This window comes from Petaurus breviceps, unplaced genomic scaffold (assembly GCF_028583685.1).
Source record: "Petaurus breviceps papuanus isolate PSGF00001 unplaced genomic scaffold, PetGlider_PUasm1.0 90779, whole genome shotgun sequence".
NCBI lineage: Eukaryota > Metazoa > Chordata > Mammalia > Diprotodontia > Petauridae > Petaurus > Petaurus breviceps.
In genome coordinates this window covers 2964817-2984915 of record NW_027187344.1, presented here as the reverse complement: position 1 = coordinate 2984915, position 20099 = coordinate 2964817, and the positions used below count along the sequence as shown (strand labels likewise).

The 20099-nt window shown below is 43.2% G+C and overlaps 1 protein-coding gene and 1 pseudogene across 1 annotated transcript in view; one reads left to right on the top strand and one right to left on the bottom strand.

Moving 5' to 3' along the window:
* RXRA (retinoid X receptor alpha) overlaps positions 1-20099 on the top strand; it is a 175841-nt gene that overhangs the window by 14811 nt on the left and 140931 nt on the right. The gene's annotated exons all lie outside the window — the stretch shown is intronic.
* Positions 5010-5592, bottom strand: LOC138147060 (peptidyl-prolyl cis-trans isomerase FKBP1A pseudogene; annotated as a pseudogene).

The following is a 20099-nucleotide window of genomic DNA, read 5'->3' as shown; positions in this document are numbered from 1 at the left end:
AGCAGAGTAGATGGCTGCTCTGGGAGTGACCACTCTCCCCCAGCCTCCAGAGGTCCATGAGAGCCCCAGATGAACCAGGGGAACACTTGGAATTACGGTATCAGAGAATGTCTAAGAGGGGCCCTGAGCACGTAGAATATCAGAGTTGGGAGGACCATAGACTACAGAATGCTATTGCTGGCAGAGTCCTTAGCACAGAGAATTCAGAGCTGGAACAGGCCTTAAAATGGAGAAGTCCTAACAAGGAAGGATCCTTAGAACTGAGAATGTTAGGGTTGAAAGGGATGAAAAGCCCTTTTGAAATGGGCTTTGAAAATAGAATGCCTTAACATAGAACATTGAAACTAGAACTACATTTAGAACATGGACTATAGATCATAGAATAGTATGAGTTCCAGGGGTGTGCTGGTAAATATTTAACAACCAGACCTCCTTTTAAAAAAAAGTACATGTAGCATACTTTTAAATTTAATCTGCATTAGTCACGTTTTCTTTATCACTTTCTTTAGTCTAGTCAGCCATTAAAAAAAAAAAGATAAATGAAGCCCTGATTTATAGCCTTTGTTAATTTCTTTTTTTTTCTTTTTGGAGGGGGGAAGGTAGGGCATTTGGGGTTAAGTGACCTGCCCAAGGTCACATGGCTAGTAAGTGTTAAGTGTCTGAGGCCAAATTTGAACTCAGGTCCTCCTGACTCTAGGGCCGGTGCTCTATTCACTGTGCCACCTAGCCTCTCCTGCCTTTGTTGATTTCAGAGGTGCAAATGCCCACATGGAAAATTTAACAATCCACTTGGTCAGAAGCTGGTTGTAGCTTGAGTCTGGGTGACTGAGAACAACCTTAAAATATAACACGTCAGAGCTGGAAGGGTCCTTAGAGGTCATCTAGCCAAGCCTTCCCCAAAACAGAGGGTTAGGGATGAGCAAGCAGTGTCTTCTCCAAGGCCTCACAGGAGTCAGTGGCAGAAGTGAGATTAAAACCCAGGTCTCATGACTCCAGGTGTGGAGCTCTTTCCACATCTCCTCTCCCTTAGTCCTTGAAATCCACTCTTAGCATTGTCTCTTTGGATCAGTGGCACTGGTTGTGTTTTAGAATGCTTTTAAGGGAGCCATTGAGAGCTCAAGATAAACCCTCATTTCACTTGTAAAAGCCTCACTCCACTCTTAGCCTAGCACAGGACTCATTATGAGGGGTGGGGTCAGGATAGCGGTTTGGACCATCACGAGGATTGGTTGCCGGGGAGAGAAGGCATAAATGTTCCAGGGCAAATGAGCAATTAATAAAAAGAGGGTCCTGTCTCTTTCCTTACGAAATAAAAAGCAAGAGATTATCACAAAAGAAAAGAAAGTCTAGGGTGATGGTGTGTGTCTGTACTGGACATCTCTAGATGAAAAATGGGGCATCTTCTTAGGTCTCATTCTTCTTGAATAGGGAGGTGAGGGGTGTGTCGGAGAATGGAAGAGTAGGACCGGCCCCTTCCTGAATGCATGTGCTATGTGTCGAAATGCAAGTTGATGTTATTGGGGAATGTTGAAATGCATAATGGTTTCTCAACATCCTGAGCGTCACAGACGGGGCATCAGAAGGCCTGCGTTCCAGTGCCGCTTCAACCACTACTACACATCTACCACTATGTGACTTAGAACAGGGTTTTTGTTTGGACCTTGGCTTTCTCATCTGCTTGTGAGGCTAAATGAGTTAATGGATCAGGAAGCATTTTGTGAACCAGAAAGCAGAATAGGGTGTCAGAGCTGGAAAGGACCCTTGGAGATCATAATCCAGCCTCTTCATTTTCCCAATTAAAAAGCTAAGGCACAGACATCCTGCTGTTGGGAGGGCCTTATCTGTCTGCCCATCTGTTGAGTCATGTCCCTTTGTATGGTTAGGTTTCTAAACTCATGTCCCCTTCCCTTCAGATGTGTTCTTGGAAAACCGAGTGTAAAATGAATTGTCGTAAGACATAAAATAACATACATCCTTATTTGGACAGATTTGTGCCACTATACTTTTGTAAATCAGGTTTTGTTTTCTTTTAAGTGGGGCGCTCTTGTAGGGTTCTGTCTATCTTCCTTTTACATAAGTATAATTGCCGGTTCATGGGTCTGCCTGCCTCAAGTCTCTTCCCACTCTAATTCATTCTCCATTCAGCCACTAAAGTGATTTTCCTGAAACACAGGTCTGACCATGTCTCTTCTCTACTCTGTAAACTCCAGTAGTAAACTTCAGAAGCAAATACAAAACTGTGTTTGACGTTCAAAGCCCTTGATAGCCTAGCCCCCTCCTACCTTTCCAGGCTTTGATCCAGTGACACTGGCCTTCTCCGTTGTTCCACAAACAAGAGACTCCATCTCTCAGCTTTGCGCATTCTCCTTGGCTGTCCTCCATGCCTGGAATGCTCTCCTTCCACCACTCTTTTTTTTTTTCTTGGTCTTTTTGGAGGGGGGAAGGCAGGGCAACTGGTGTCAAGTGACTTGCCCAAGGTCACACGACCAGTGAATGTTGTGTCTGAGGTTGGATTTGAACTCAGGTCCTCCTGACTCCAGGGCAGGTGCACCACCTAGCTGGCCCTCTCCACCACTCTTGACTGCTGACCCCCTTGGCTTCCTTTAAGTCCCAACTAAAATCCTACCTTCTACAGGAAGGTGATGATAACTCCTTCTAATTACAGTGCTATTTTAATTAATAATTTAATTAAATATTTCCTCTTTATCCAATATATAGTTTGCTTTGTATATATTTGTTCTCATATTTTCTCCCCCATTAGATTGCAAGCTCCTTGAAGGCAGGGACTATCTTTTGCCTTTTTTTCTTATGCCCAGAGATTAGCACAGTGCCTGACACATTGTAAACTCTTAATGAATGTTTATTGAATTGAATATGTGGTTGTAGCAAGATATAAACGGATGTTCATATGTGTTTACATCTGTGTTCATATAGAGACAGATTGTGTGTGTGTGTGTGTATGTGTGTGTGTAGAAGTCCTTACTTCACATTAGCAGATTAGTACATTTGGGGAGAGGACCTTTAAGCCACTTCCTAGTTTTATGGTGTTGAGTCAGTCCACCTTTGGATAGAAGAGCTAACAACATGATGAGGACTTTGGTTCAGGTTTTGGAGGCCTGTTGAGTGGTCTGGCCGTGTCAGAGGCTGTGGCCTGGTTAGCAGGTCCTTGGCATCCAGCTCTCGGTTTGTATTTTTTCTCCAGTCTCACTCCATCTATCTGCATTCAACCTGAAGGCTTGAAAGGGCTGAGGAGGTCAGTTGACTTGAGGGCAACCTAGTGGTCAGCCCTAAGTGACAGCAGCGACCCAGGGAGAGAACACCGGGACAGAGCTTAGGAGCTGAGGCCCTTTGAATTTTGCCTTTAGCACAGGGGGATGGATCTGAAAGCTGTGCTCTCTCGCCTTTCCATCCTGCAAACTGTGGCATGCTATTGTGTCTTAAAGATTCTCCAAATAGTTTAGGCACCTGGATATCCTGGTATTACATGGTTCTTTGATTATTCTTTTGACAATTTCTTTACCCCGCTCCCCTGAAAATTTTGCCCATTAAAGGATTGTACCATAGGCTATTGGAGGTGGGGTGGATGTGAGGGTATAGTGAGAAATAGTTCCCAGGGTTCTATATTGTTAATTTGGGTAAGTCACATCTTTGCCCCTCTAAGCCTCAGTTTTCTTATTTGTAAAATGGGGCTAGTAAATAAATACCTGTACTATCTATCTCCCAGGGATGTTGTGAGGGTCTGAGCTACTCCTCCGGATCTTGATTGGCTTTTAAACCTTCACCACAGCTGTTTCTCTGGACTTTCTCTTGGGAGAGATACCAGCAAGGTTTGAGGCCAAGAAAAGAGACCAGGGACCTTCCCTGGCAGAATGAGGCCAGATAGGCTTTGGGGAGATTAGCAGGCCAACTCTGCCACATGGAATAATTCTCAGAGCCCCCAGACACCTGGGGTGGGGTGTCATCAGCCTGGTTTGTGTAAAGTCTTTGGGTTTCTAGGAAATGTTATGGTTGAACTTAGGATGGTGCAGGCTATGTGTGTGTGTGTGCGCGTGTGTGTAGAGAGGGAAGGGGAGTGAAGCATCATGTACATACACCTTTAGCTCCCTAATATCTTTTTTTTTTGAGAAAAGCCAGCATAAAGCATTTTATTGCAATAATAAAACTTGAAACTCATATGTGGTGGAGGGAGAGTGGGTGGTGGCAGTTTCTCTTACCAAATCACTACACAGGACAGCAAAAGGGGGGTGGGAGTGGGATAGAAGGAAGGTGGGGGTGGAGGGAGGGGTATCAGCAGTAGGGGAGCTGAGCATCAAAAACAGGAGATGTTGAAGCTGTGATGACCAGCATCAGTTTTGTTTTTTGTAGAGAACACTCAGCGATTTCCTGTGACAATGACTGTGTTGAAAATTTCTACAAACAGCACCTTCAATTTAACAATCAATTCAAGTTCTTGGAATTTAGGTAGTTGTGGAGCTTTGATGGCTACTGGAGATTAAAAAAGTCCTCCAAATCCATTAGAAAACCACAAGATGGAAAAAAAAAGTCAGGCATCAACAAAATAGGTTTATATTGACCCGAGTTGTCCTGTAGATAAGACACCAAGTGGTGTGTCCAACACTGCATTGAAAAGCCAGGTTAAGAGGGGGGAGGGGAAGGAGGGTTGGGTGGTTGAAGCAGCTTCTCCTTCTCCACATTCATTTTGGACAGGGTGACTGATATGCTCCAAGGAAATCATTCAACATCGAGAACATGTCAGCCCTCGATAGCTCCTCGATCTGCTATGGCTTTACAGCAGCAGCAGCAGCAGCAAAAAAAAAAAAAAATTAATACATAATAGATAAATTTCATCCAAAAAAATAAAGGGACAAAGATTTTCTTTGTCCAAATAATTCCTATTCTAAGGTTAACCCATCTGTGTGCTGTTAATGCCTGATTACACACTTAATCTTAAATCTATACCCAAAAGATTTCAATTTAAATCTAGACCCCCAAAACAAAAAGATGAATGACTTGACAAGTTGAGGTTTATGGTATATAGTTTAGAGACAACACATGTACAAGGAGGAAGAGTTGGAAGCAAAGCCAAGTGATAACACATTCAATCGGGGTGTATGTCTATACAATGAATGTAGTGGAATATCAGGGGAAAGCTCCATACAAATTCGTGTGCATTCTTCTTGAAGCTGAGACTCTGGACTCCTCCATGTGTCCAATTCAAGAAACAGGGAGCTAGGGGAAGAAACCATTTCTGTCATTCCAATTTTATAAGTTCCACATCAAAGATGAGAGTAGCATTTGGTGGAATGATGCCTGGGTGACCAGTGGAACCATAAGCATAGTCTGGAGAGATGGTCATTTTTGCTCTCTGGCCCACACTCATCTGGGCAACTCCTTCTTCCCAGCCTCAAATCACCTCTTGCTTGCCCCGGGAGGAATCAAACTTTTTCCCATCTTCAAGCATCCCCATGTAGTGCACCACATAGGTCTGGCCACGCTTGGGGAAGGTGCTCCCGTCTCTGGGGGAGATGGTTTCCACCTGCACTCCCATCCCGGCTGGCCTTGAGTGGGTCGGGGGGGCATGGCTCGTGGGGGCGTGGGCACCAGGCGAGGCGAGGAGGGAGCCTGGTGGGTCTAACGCGGATGCGGCCTCACACGCGACTCCCAGTGGGCAGAAGGACAGACTGGCTCCCTAATATTTCTTGGCAGAGAGGGGCGTTACTTTGGGAGATCACCTCTGTCTTTTTCCTTTAACAAACTGAGGAAATGAAACAGAGAGAGGCAGAGGGGCCCATTGGGGGTCACCCCAAGAGTAGCACTTGGCTTCCAACTCTGAGAGTTTCTAGTTCAATGAATTAGTGGCAGAGCTGGAATTAGAGCAGCAGGATCAACCAGCTTCTTACACAAGTTCCAAACTCTCGTACAACCTAGTAGCTAGCAATAACTAGAATTTGCAGGTTGCTTTATATTATATCCTCACAGATGATTCTCATAACAGCTCTGGGAGATAGATGCTATTATTAATACCCCTACCTCCCCAATTTTACAGATGAGGAAACTGAGGCTGCAAGAGGTCAAGTGCTCAGAGTCACACAGTTAGTAAGTGTCTGAGGAAAGATTTCAGCTCAGGCTTTACTAGCTCCAGGCTAGATGCTCTAACCACTGTACCATCTTCCTGCCTTTAGATTAGACCCCAGGCTCCCTGAGTTCTAGTCTGATTACACCAGTATGGCCTATTTGGCTTTTGGCTTAGGGGCTTGCAAGAATGGGTGCTGGCTGGCTACCCTGTGTTGGATCCATACTTGGCTCATGCTGACACTGGGAAGCAAGAGTGTAAGAAGGGAGTATCTGTTATCTGGAGAGGACACACAGTGTGCAACTGTAAGCTCTTCATTATCATTACCCCCATCCTCCCCCCTTTCCTCCCTGGTGCCTTGTCCTCCACTCTCTCGCCTTTGATTTATGGGTGAAGTACGGTGCTATCAGTTCTCTAATTAAGGGCCAGGACGGCAGCATGCGACAGTGCATGAAATATTTACTGACGCATGTGGGGACCTTTCAGCCAGGCTGATCACAAACCGCTTTGTGCAGGGGCCTCCTTACCCACCCCACCCCCTGGAACGCAAGCCTGCTCTGGGTGATGCAGTCTTGATTTCCCATGGATCCCATGCAGAGTATCCAAGAGGGACGTGGTTAGCGGGTGGACAGTAATTAGGAGCTGGGGTGTGGCCTCTAAGATGGGGAAACTAAGGTGCCACGAGGACTTCTGGGATGAATCTTAATAAATCTGAACAGGATTTCTCCAGTTGGAGCCACCTACTTCATTCCCAGTTTCCTGGTTGAGACCGTGAAAGTTGATGTATGAATGAATGAATACAAAGATCACTGTGCGAAATGCTATGGATACAGATAGAAAAGTGAGACAGTCTCTGTTCTCAGGGACCTCACATTCGAATTGGTGAGACAATGTAATTTAAGAGAATTTGGCTCCAGTGAAGGTAAAATGGCATAGGAATCCTAAGAGTATAGTAGTAGCATTGTGCTTTGTTATTCCCTGCTTTTCTGAGTGCTGTAAAGCAGGGATGGGGAACCTGTAGCCTGGAGGCCACATGTGGCCCTTTAGGTCCTCAAGGGCTGCCCTTCGATTGAATCCAAACTTCACAGAGCACATACCATTAATATCTTCATTACATGGCTGGAGGGCCCCTACCTTCCTTTTGGGAAGGCAGGACAGTAGGCTTGAGGGTGGAACAGAGATTCAGGGTTTCCTCCTGAAGGGTGGGGATTAGTATCTGGGGGAGTGGGAATGACAAGGAGGCATTTGCAGAGTGCTGGGAAAAGGGAATATCTAGGTGCTTATACAACCTTGGGGTGGGAGAAGGGGAGGAAGGAGAGATGAGCTTCCCTGCTAGCAAGGGTCTTCCCAGCCATGTTCAGGTCATCAGTGAACAGAGCTTGGCACCGAGGGGGATGAAAAGATTGATAATGGCCTGGGTGTTCTGCCCTCAAGGGGCTTACAGGCAAGATCACCTATGACCTCTTCTCTTGTATCCTTTCCCTTGCCTTGCATAGGGCCTGTCACATGTTAAGTTCTCAGTTAAGGTTTATTGTGTGAAAGAAGGTGGTAAGAAATACATCACATCAAGAAATTGTACAAAGAGGGAGAGAGAGAAGTTTCCAACATTATTTAACAATTAATGAACTCAGCAGCCCAGCCTCCCACCAAGTGGAAAACTTGCAGATCCATCAGTTATGGTTAAGGGCTGAACTTTGATGGGCAGTAAATTTCCCATCATCCTGTGATGATGGAGAGAGGCATATGGGATGAATGAACCTATTCTTTGCAGCAAAGATGTTGTCCTTCCTTCCTGCGCCATCCTTACCTGGGCCCCACTGAGCAGTGCCTTCCAGGGTCATGTTTTCATTCCTCCTCTGCAACCCCCACTTCTCCACTTCTCTGGTTTCCTTGTGGGTTAGAGGAAATGTCACGTTTATATTTTTTCTAATATTTTGTGAACTGAATCATAGAGACAAGGAGTTGAAGTGACCTGAGAAGTCATGTTGTAGTTCAACCTACCCATTTTACTGATGGTGAGTCTGAGGCCCAGAGCAATCAATCAATCAATCAATCAACATTTATTAAAATAGTACCTACTATGTGTCAGACACTGTGCTAAATTCAGAGAATCGATTCTTGAGGTCATGCAGCTAGTCAGACTAGGACCCAGACCTCCTACCTTCTGGGCCAGTGCTGTTTCTACCACCCCATACTGCCCCTCAAATATTTCTTGATAGATTCAAAATTAGACATTAGGGTGATGGATTGTACCTTTCCCCTATGTTTCTATTCTGGCTTTTACAGGGTTTGTGTTTTAAGAGATATCACGAGGAGATGGCAGGATGTATCTTTAGTTCATACTGGTGGAACCAGGGCCTAGTATGTGTAAGTCAGTCAGTCAATTAATAAGTATTTATTAAGCTACTACTATGTGCCAGGGACTCTATGTATGACAGGAGTATTTCTCTCATTTCTTGGCATCACTTTTGAACTAGGAGCTCAGGGAGTAGCTGTTGAAACTTGCTTCTGGAGAAATGAAATTGCTTCAGACAAGTGTGAAGAGCCTTTCTCACCTTGAAATCCTCAAAGAGGGTAGACCAGCAGGGGCTGAGTGTTTGGTGCAGTGTTTGAGGGCTGGGGGAGCAGCATATTTCATTCCTGAAGGACTTGAGTGGGTTGCTGAGCTTTCCCTCCCTTCCCCCTTATTTCTAGAACTTTTTCAGGGTATCTCTCACTCACAGACAGGCCTCCCCGCTCCCTGCTGCCCTGCAATTGTAGCTCTGTCCGGGGTGGGAGGCAGCCTTCTTTGGCAGTTACGTGGACATGTGCTGGCTTCAGAGAGGCAGACCCTGTTCATTCTGCCAAGGAGGATGCTTACTCTCGTAAGGTGAGAGAGAGTAGGGCAGCATAAAAATGTGGCTTAATGAGGAAGAGTGAGTTGGGAGGAGAAAAGTTGTCACCTCTGTGCAGTCCTCAGAGTGCAAACCTCTGACTTCCTGTAGTGCTTGGGGGCATAGAAGATACTGTATATTTTCAAAGAAGATTCACTTTTAGGAAATTTGTCATAATTAAGCTACAGATTTAAGGGAAGGTATGAAGCATGGACTACATTGGCTAAGCTTCAGAATTGACTCACAATATTCTGATCTCCTTAGTCATGTCCAACTCTCTGTGACTCCCTTTGGGGTTTTCTTGGCAAAGATACAGGAGTGGTTTACCATTCCTTCTTCAGCTTATTTTTACAGATGAGGAAACTGAGGCAAACAGGGGTAAGTGACTTCCCCAGGGTCACAGCTAGTAAGTGTCTGAGGCTGGATTTGAACTAAGAACATTGAGTCTTCCTGACTCTACTTTTTCTGCTGTGTCCCCTAGCTGCTGTTTTGATCTACTAGGATTGTAAATTAAGATCTGGAAGTGACCTTAGAGGCCCCATGTTAGAGATGAGGCTGGATTTGAACCCAGGTTCTTTGATTCTAAATCCAGCCCTTTTCTTTTCCTGTTCTTTGTTGTTCCTGGGTTAATAGTTTTATCCATAACAAGTTCATACTAGTTCATTTTTATTATCATCATTTTGTTCTTTTTACCATTATGTTCAATGGAGTGTAGATGGAAAGATGTTTCACTCTTTTTTTGTGTACCATATTCTGTTGCTTGGGTAGGTAAAATGATTGATTATCATAATTTCATGAAAGTGTTGGGATGTAGCTCATTGAAAGTGTCTTTGAGGGCAGCTAGATGTTGGATAGGACAGTGGCCCTGGAGTCAGGAGGATCTGAGTTCAAATATGACCTCAGACACTTGATACTTACTAGCTGTGTGACCTTGGGCAAGTCACTTAACCCCAATTGCCTTACAAAAAAAAAGGAAAAAAAAAGAAAAAAAAAGTGTCTTTGGGACAGCTCTAGTAGCATCCAAAAAGATGGGAACCATCTAATGCTTCTTCGTTTTCCCGCAGGATTCTGATTTCTTCTGCTAGATCTCTGTTTTGAGATATTTTTATTCCTTAGAGTTTGGGGGTTATGAGTATTGGGTATGGGGACAAAACCTATTAAAATGCCATTCTTAAGTTTTATATCCAGGTAACTATGAGCGACAGTTTTGTTTGTCTCTAATTTTAATACAGTTTACTTGCTAATTTTTTTTTAAAGGATATTTTTGGGCTTATGTTTGTAATACAGGGATTTGTCATTTGTTGGTTTCTGGTGAACATTTATCTATAACATTAGTGGTAATAGCAAGTAATGCTTGAAAAGTGTGAAGCACCATAGAAGGGTGAGCGACTGTTAAGAATAATAACATTATAATAATGCAGTTTTAAGTTTTAGTAGTTTAAAACTGTACTATGGCTCTTGTATGGGACTATTTCTTTTTTCAGTGATAGTTCATAGCCCTGGAGTGCTGTATTTTGGAACAATGTCAGGGGAACTCTGTGAGGGAGGGACTGTGTATTAGTCCCCTTTTAGAGATGGAAAAAACCAAAATAAACCAAAATCAAAAGCCTGAGGCTCAGTGACTCATATCCACACCTTCTGTTTTCAGATGTAGTACCTATTTCATTGTACAAAGAGATTCTTAAACATTTTGGTCTCAGCACCCTTTTACATTTTTAAAAATCTTTGGGGATTCCAAAGAGTTTTTGTTTATGTGGGTTATACCTATCAATATTTATCATGTGAAAAATGAAAACAGATTTTTGAAATATTTGTTAATGCATTTAAAATAACAATAAGAAACCCATCATACCTTAACATAAATAACATGTTTTTTAAATGAAAAAGCAACTTAACTCCCCCCAAATAGTGAAAAGTGGCATTGTTTTACATATTTTTGCAAATCTCTTTAATGTCTGACTTAATAGAAGACAGCTGTATTCTCATCTCTGCTTCTACATTTACTCTGTTGTAATATTCTTTTTCGGTTGAGAAAATGAGGCCTCACATAGTTGTGTAGTTTGAAAAGAGAGGTGTATTTTAATAGGCAAATGATGACTTACTATTATTATGAAAATAGTTTTGTCCATACAGATCCCCTGGAAGGCTCTCAGAGGCCCCGAGAAGTCCATGGGCCACACTTTGAGAACCATACACCATGTTGTTTTTCCAATTTAGTCAAGTTCAGTAGGTCTCAGGGGAGGGTGCAGAAATTTATCTTTGGGAGTTAAAAATAGCTTTGGTTTCTTAAAAAAATCTTAATATTTTAATTTGGTTTCTGGTTTGTCAGATAAATGTCACTTGTTCTGGGTATTGGTTAATGGTTTCACTCAAGTCTGTGGTGTAGGGAAGGATCCAACCTCCTGGATTTCCCCAGACTATCCCCAAACTTGGAATTTCCTGTGTCCAAGGGAGCTCAGGGAGCTAGCTTCTTCTGTTTGTAGCTTTAGGATTCCTCTGTCCTGCACTTTAAGTAGGGAGGAGGGGAGATAAATCCACAGGTACAATCTAGGCTCCATCCAAAGCTCAAGGGAAGCCAGTGGAGACTGTGATTGGGGCGTAGGCCAAAAGAAACTCTCTAACTTTAGCCCCAGAACTGGACTCTGGGGCTTCAGGGGGCCTTTGTCCCTGCAGCTAGTTTCATTGTCAGGAGAAGAGAGGCTCTTCCACTGTCTTATCACTGAGAGGCAAATGTAGGGGGACAGGTTGTTGAAGTGCAGGGATGTGGACAGATGGTGTTGAACTGTGAGAATGAGATAAAGTAAAACCCTCTCTCTCTCTTTCCTCCGCCCTTTGCCTAGTGCTTGCAAGTCAGCACTTGGGAGCTCTGAGCTTCCTGGGTTGGGCCTCTGGCCCAACCTAGAATCCCACGGATGGGCATCTTGGAGGACCAGGAGGAAGTCGTTTATTTGTGTTGTGGTCCACTCTGAGGGTCACCGTGAACACCTACTGGTGGGTTCCACTGAGGTTACAGGGACCTTCCAGACATCATCTAGGTCAGTGGTATCAACCTCAGATAGGAATGCATGCCTGGGGCATATTGACTTAGAAAACCACAAATTGACGGTATCTATGTTCTATTATATTTTTATTTATTTTGTTAAACATTTCTCAGTTATATTTTAATTTAGTTGGAATTGCACTTGGGAGTTTGGGGACCTGTGGGTTAGGAGAGCAGCCTGATTGTTTTTTTTTTTCCTTTTTGGAGGGGGGAAGGCAGGGCAATTGGGGTTAAGTGACTTGCCTGAGGTCATATGTCTAGTAAGTGTTAAGTGTCTGAGGTCAGATTTGAACTCAGGTCCTCCTGACTCCAGGGCCGGTGCTCTATTCACTGCGACAACCAAGACTGCTCATTTTTACAGATGAGGAAACTGAGGCCCAGGTCTTTAGCCTCCTAGACCAATACTCTTTCCATGAAACTACAGTGGTTGCAGCATGGCTAATGTGAAATTATTGTGGAATTGCTTGGCTTCACATGCATAATTGATACCACATTGCTTTTCTCCTCAAGGGTAGGGAGGGGAGGGGAGAGAATTTAGAATTCAAAGTTTAAAAAAATAAATGTCAAAAAAAAGTTTTAAAAATGTACTTGGGAAATAATGAAATAAATAAAAATATATTAAAAAAAGAAAAAGAAACTACAGTGGCTCCTCATGGTCATAACTAGTTCTAAGATGAACTTAAGGAGGCCTGGTGGACTGAGAGTGCCCAAGCCACAGATTCTAGGACTGGATTCTTATGTTCTCAGGAGTACATTTTACATGTCATTCATTTACATCAGAACACATCTAACATTTCCTTAGTTTCTGGAGTCATGAAAAGAGTTGGAATTGAATCTGGCCATAGTTGTTCTGTTCTTGATATGTGAACATGGACAAGGAGTTAAGGTAGGAGTGAACTCTTACCTTGTGTTTTCTTACCTATGGTTTTCTCATCAGTAAAATGATGGGTGGGTAGTACAAGTAGATAGAGTGTTGGCCCCAGAGCCACTGAGACCTGAGTACAAATCTGGGTTTAGATACTTCCTAGATGTGTGACTTTGGGCAAGTCATTTAAACCTGTTTGTCTCATTTTCCTCATCTGTAAAATGAGCTGGAGAAGGAAATAGCAAACCACTCTAGCATCTTTGCCAAGAAAACCTCGTTTTTGAAAGGAGGCATGAAGAGTCAAACATGACCGAAAAATGACTAAACCACAAAAAGAAAAATGAGGTTATTAATACTGGACCTTAGCTAACACATAGAGCTGTTATAAAGAAAATCCTTTAGAAACCCAGAAATCCTACAAAAATAAATGTATTTATAAATAAAATATTATATATAAATAGGTATTGTATAAATAAATTATAAACATAAACAAATAAATAATATATAAATGAATAAATAAAATATGTAAAACTATTAAAAGAAAATTAAATGAACTTTTCTTATGATTCTTCTTCTTCTCCATCTTGCCAGTTCTTACACACTAACAGCAAGGCCTTCTGTCCCTGTATCATCACTTTCACTTCTTGCTGACATGTCTAGGCTGGGCTGACTCAGCTCATGTAATAGTCTTGAGAACTTTATACATACAGGATATTTTGCGAGGTCCCAAGAGGGAGACAGATCCTTCTCACAATCTAGTTGGGGAAATAGTACAAGGCAATATATTGAAAGAATGTCAGCAGGGTAGAAGAGAGAGACTCCATTGGATTTAGGGGTGATCAGGGAAGACTTCATGGAGTAGGTGTCACTTGAGCTGGGCCTTGAAGGATGAAAAGAATTAATCAAGGACCCAGGGGATGGATGTTCACGAATATTTGAAATAAAAGTGCAGAGCTCTGTGGAGAGGGACTCTGAATCTGAATTGGAGAGGATGCCTAGAGGGAAGTAGTTGGAAATAGGGTTGTTGATTGAGTTTAGTGGGTCAGACTGGAAAACTAGTGGCCTGTCTCTTTCTAAGTACTTGTAAAATGAGGTTACAAATCCATTGGTGGGAAGGGAGCTCAGAAACTTCTTTGGGCTTCTTAGAATTCCCTGTTTTGGGGGCAGCTAGTTGGCCCAGTGAATAGAGCATTGGCCCTGGAGTCAGGAGGACCTGAGTTCAAATCCGGCTTCAGACACTTAACACTTACTAGCTGTGTGACCTTGGGCAAGTCACTTAACCCCAATTGCCCTGCCTTCCCCTCTCCAAAAAAAAAAAAAAAAGAATTCCCTGTTTTCCAACCATGTCATAGAGACACTAGCATATTGGGAAGATGCTTTTGGAATGTAGAAACCTCTTGCATCCCCTCTGTCTTCTTGGCCAGAGTCTGAAAAGAGTTAAGTGGAAATTGGAGCTGCCTGTGACTGTGGTGAGATGTATGTTTCCTCTTAGCTGTGTGTTAGAGCTGATTTTTAAAAAGAGCCTAATGTCCTGGCATTAAACTGAGCAGGGATGGTTCTTGGAAGACCAAGAGAACACCTACTGGGGCTATGATGACACCTTTGATTTGGGCATTGGGTGGGGCGGGGAGAGAGACAGACAGACAGACAGACAGAGAGACAGAGAGACAGAGAAAGAGAGACAGAGAGACAGAGAAAGAGAGACAGAGAGACAGAGAGAGACAGAGACAGAGAGGGAGGGAGGGAGAGAGAGAGACAGTGAAGAGACAGACAGAGAAACAGAGAGACTGAGAGAGCAAGATAGACGGACAGAGATATGTGGGATTTCTACTGAATGTTAAAAGCACTTAGTAAACCTTAAAGCACTATATAAATGTGAATTACTGTTATTATTATTAGGCTCATAGGTTCATATATTTAGAGCTATGAGGGACATAAGAAATTATTTAATAACAATAACAGCTAACATTTCTACGACACTTGAAGATTTAAAAAGAATTTAGCAAATATCTTATTTGCCCCCTCCACAACAACTGTGGGAAATAGGTGCTTTTATTTTATTTGTTTTATTGATGAGGAAACTGAGAAAGGCAGAGAGTAGTTGAATGACTTGCCCAGGATCACACACAAAAGTATTTAAGTCCAGGGCCATCCTTTTATTCATTGTGCCACCTTGCTGTCCTGGTCTACCTTCTTGTTTTATGAATGAAGAGGTTCATTGAGTTGCCCAAGGTCACCCCAGACTGTAAGTGGCAGAGCCCCATCTGTATCTAGAAGAGGCTCAGGGTAGCTTTTGGGTAATACTGGGATTTTGCAGAAAGACCTCCATGTGGGGTGCTAGAGCGAGGATTAAATGGCCTGAAGTTCATCTTGAAATTCCTTCTCTCTGTTCCCTCCCTGTCTCAGGCAGGAACCAGGTTAAGGGTACATCCTGAAATTAGCCTTGTGGTTTTCTTTGGCCAAAGATATTCGCTGTTTGCCAAGGGATAAAATACTATCTAGTCAAGGATTGTGTATCTTATTAAAGTCAGAGAGCACACCATTGTTTAATCAGAATTTCAAGTGTTACAGTATCATTGAATCATAGAGCAGGAGATTGTCAAGAATCCCAACCCCCTCTTTTTTCCAGATGGATAAACTAAGGCCAGGAAAGTATAAGTGATTAGCTCCTAGTTAGTCAGTAAATTAACATTTATTAAGTACCTACTGTGTGGGAGACTGTGCTAAACCCTGGAGTAAAAAGAAAGGTAAAACACAGTCTGCACCCTCAGAAAGCTCATAGTTGTGTAATCAAAGGCATATACAGAGTAAATTTGAAATCATCAACAGAAAGAAAGCACTAGAATTAAGGGGAACAGGAAATGTTTCTAGGAGAAGGCAGATTTTAGCTGGGACTTGAAGAAATCCAGGGAATCCTGGAGGGAAGGCATTCCAGGATGGGGACAAGCAGGAAAATGCCCCAAATCAGGAGATGGATTGTCTTGTTCTAGGAGCATCAGGGGATACAGTGATACAGTGTCACTGTATCACAAAGTATGTAGTAATGGTGGTGTAAGATGTAAGAACAAAGTTAGGGAAGGCTTGGAATGCCAGACAAGACTGGAGTTTATTGAATAGTGACATGGTCAGACCTGAGCTGAATGGTGGATGGACTGGAATGGGGAGATAGTTAGGACAGGGACACCTACCAGCAGCTATTGCAATAGTCCAGGAATGATGAGGACCTGAGCCTGAATGGTCCTTTTATTGGAGGAGAGAAAGGGCATATTTGTGAGATGTTATGAAGGCAAAATTGACAGGCCTTGGGAATGGATTAGATATGGGTCTGGGGGACTGGAGAGAGGGATGAGGCATCATGGATGGCAGTGAGAGGACCATCTAACAGATGGTCCCATAGTTAAGTAGCAGAGTTGGGACAGAACCAGGCTATCCTGACTCCTAGTCTGGTAAGTACTCTGGGCTCTGTTCCACATGGACCCATTGCTGATGGGGCTGCTTTGGTCCCTTGGTGGTTTGAAATCCTAACTTCCTTGCTTCTCCCCTGGACAGGCCCAGGGAAAGCCTTTGTCATTGCATCTGTGTAAAGTGGAGATAACGCCCATGATCCTGCTGCTTCACTGGGCCCAGGGCCTTGCAAACTCAGCTATTTTTAGTTGCTTGGACTTTAGCACTAAAACACAAACCACTCCAAAGTGCCTCCTGCAGACTCATGGGTGTGGTTTCAGTCCTGGTGTCAAATCCCCTCAGTGAGGGGGACAGTGGGCTAAGAGGGGGTTGGAGAGGATATTTTTATTCACCCTAAGTCCTGAAATAGCCTTTACATGTGTGTGTGTGTGGGTGTGTGTGTGTGTGTGTGTGTGTGTGTAAAATTACTATTCTCTGGTGGTTGTTGTCGGTTTTTCTTCTTTTTTAATTTTTATTTTTTTTCCCCCTTGTCTGCCAAATGTCTGACCAGGGAGGCCCTTTTTACAGCCAAGTTGCACAAATCCTGGGGAGACAAGGTTTCCAGAGAGACTGCCAGTCCAGTACCCGGGAAAACGCCCCTGTGACTTCAGTGAGGATTTGGCCCTGGCATAGACACAGTGGGACCAGTGACCAATTCTAGATTTGCTGCTACAGGGGTCTCTCTTGTTCCTTTCTTTTATTCTTCATTTCACTCTTTTCTCTTCTTTTTTATTTTCATTATCGACATTTTTCTCTTGTCTCCCCTCTTAGAATAACAAGCCCTTTCTCTTTCCCCTCCTTCCTTTATTCTCTTCCTTTGCTGCCCTCTCACTTCTTTATCCTTCCTTTTCTCTCCTCCCTCCTTCTGTTTCCTCTACCCCTTCCTTCACCAGTAGGTAATAGATGTCTTGCTTTACTTAGCAGGGGAATGACCTTGCAGAGGTTATTGCCTTGAGCCGGGATACTATGGGCTTGGTAACAGTATTAAAGCTAGTTTCTGTTTCTCTGATGTGTTATGACTGAGGAGCTGATTTCCTGGTGATCATCTTTTGGGATAGAGGAGTGTGAGGGTATCGGCATCTCCATTTTAACAGACGAGGAAATCAAGGCTTCTCAGAGGTGAAATGAGTTGTCTCAAGCATCTGCTATGAAGTGATCACTACCCCAAGTTCAGTGTTCTTAGCCTTGCTAAGGACCCACTAACATTCTTGGATGATGGCTTTTCCTATGTTATCAGTAGGGAAATGTGGCCAGGTAGAGGTGGGGGACATCGCTGAACAGCTCTGGTCTTTTGAGGCTGATCTCATAGAATTAAACCTTTGCCTCTCTTCTCTCAATCCTCCATCAGAGACAGGATTCTAGACTGGAGGGACTTGACCAAGGCGGGACATTTCTTATGTCTTCCAAATGTCTGGATGGTGGTGAGCTGGGGTTGTGTCCTCTCTCTGTTGTATTCCCCTGCAGTGCTGAGCACAGAGTTCATGTGATTACTACCGGGAAGGCCCTTTGTAAGTATTTATTGATTAAGCATAGTGGAAGTACCAAGTACACTGGATTTTTAATCAGAAGACTGAGGTTTAAATCTCATATCTGCTGTTTGCTACTGGTATGATCTTGGGAAAGCCCCTACTTGTCTTTCATCCCCAGTTTCCTCCTTTTTAGAATGAGTGAGGTCAAACTTACTTAGGGCTCTCAGCCTGGGATCCATGAACTTTTTTTTTTTTAAGAAATATTTTGATAACTACATTCCAATATAATTAGTTTCCTTTCTAAACCAATATATCCCATATGCTTGTTTGTTTTTCATATTTGAATGTTTCCACTGGTTTTATGCCTCTAAAAATATTATCCTGGGAAGGAGTCCATAGGCATCACCAGACTGTCAGAGGGGATGAGGTCGCAGAAGAGGTTACGAGACTCTAGTTTACACTATCAAAGGCTCTGGTCTAAGGTCTTTTCCAGCTCGAAATACTTTGCTCCTGTGTTTTAAATGACACCATCTTCATGAATAAGGTACTCTGTGGAGTCATTGCTGGGTACCAGAGAAAACTGGAAATGTCTGCTTGGAGGCAAGGGTCATCCCTTCTCTCAGTAGGCTTGGGTCAGAAGCCAGGTTGAACTGTTCAGCAGCCTGCCCCTTCTTCTCTCCCAAGCCTTCTCATGTCAGTCCTTAAGGGACAGGGACAGCCTGACGCAGACGTTCATCCATGACGCAGACACAGTCTATGAAAAAAGCCTTTTTTCCCCAAGGGCTGGACCCAAGGGAGCAAATGATAGGGGGCAGAGAAGAGGGGACTGCCTTCTTTAAATCAAAGGAAGCCTGTTTTCCTTCAGCTAATTAGGCTTGACTTTCTTATCCCACCTGCTTTCTGATGACTTAGGGAGGTTCAGGATCCATGAAATATTAAAATCACTCACTGGTAAAGCAAAGGTTGGGAGGAAAAAAGCTAACTTGATCTTCCCACCACATCTCCCCTGCCAAATTTACAGATTCTTAGAATGTCAGTACTGAAAGGGATCCTGTACGGCCATCTATTCCTTATCACAAAACCTTATTTTGTAGATAGAGAAATTTTCACAACTCTGGCTAGTGAATACAAAGCCAGAACTTGAACCCAGGCCTCCTGACTCCCATCAAGAATTCCTTTTAATACACCATGCTGTTTCTTTAATAGTCAACCCTTCTGTTTCTCCACATGACTCCCAACTCCTGTATTGTTTTTATCCTAAGAAAGATCAAAGGGACATTTGGGCCCCTTTAGACATGAGTCCACTCCTTGACCAGTATATAGGAAGTTCTGATTGGGCCTCAGGAATTGTTCCCCTTCTGTTCCTGGGGCTGATGCGTGATTGGTTCTTCGAATCTCTTTGTTGTTTATCAAATGCTATGAGGGTACAGGGAGAGACTTGGAGCAAGGAGCAGGTGGGACGTGTGTGGTGAGCATGAGAGGGGACTTTTAATCCCTAGAGCTCTCCATGCAGGGAGCACTCCTTATGGAAGATCCTCCAGCCCAACCCTTTGGTTGTACAGAGAAGGAAACAGAGACCCAGGGAAGAGAAAGGACTGGGCCTCGTCCCCCAGCTAGCTAGGTGGTACCTGAACCACAACAGACATATTCTGACTCCTAGCCTGAGAGGCTTTCTATTAATCAAAAAATTATTCAACAAGCACATTAGTGTCAGGTATTGCATTAGGTTCCTAGGTTACAAATAAAATGATTGAAACAATTCCTTCTTGCAAGAAGCATATGTTTTTTAAAAAGTTATTTATTTTATTCTGAACTTAAAATAAAACAAGTATTTCTCTAACATAGTAGAATAGGAAAAAAAAGATGATTGCACATGAAACTGCAAATCCATTATGTACAGCTTGCGATTTTTTAAATATATAGTGATGTTATCATGTAACTTTATTTTTTTCTTCCTTTTTCTCCCCCCCCCCCCCCCCCCAGATGGCTACCATTAGACACAAATATATAGACAAGGACACATACACATATCCATTTACATATATATGTGTATGTATGCATTCACATGTATGCATACACATATATGCATATACATACAACTTAAGTACAAAGAGGATATAAGTAAATTCAAGGTCATTAAATGCAAGGTAGCTTTAGGGAGAGTGCCAGCACTGGTGGGGGGGGGGAGGCGGAGGAGGGGGATGCAGGGATGGAAGATGGGGAGGACACCAAGTGCTTCAGCTGCATTTTGGAGGAAGGAGAGGGATTCTGTGAGGCTATAGCGAGGATGGGATTCCATGCATTCCAGAAATGGAGGACAGCCGATGCATTGCAG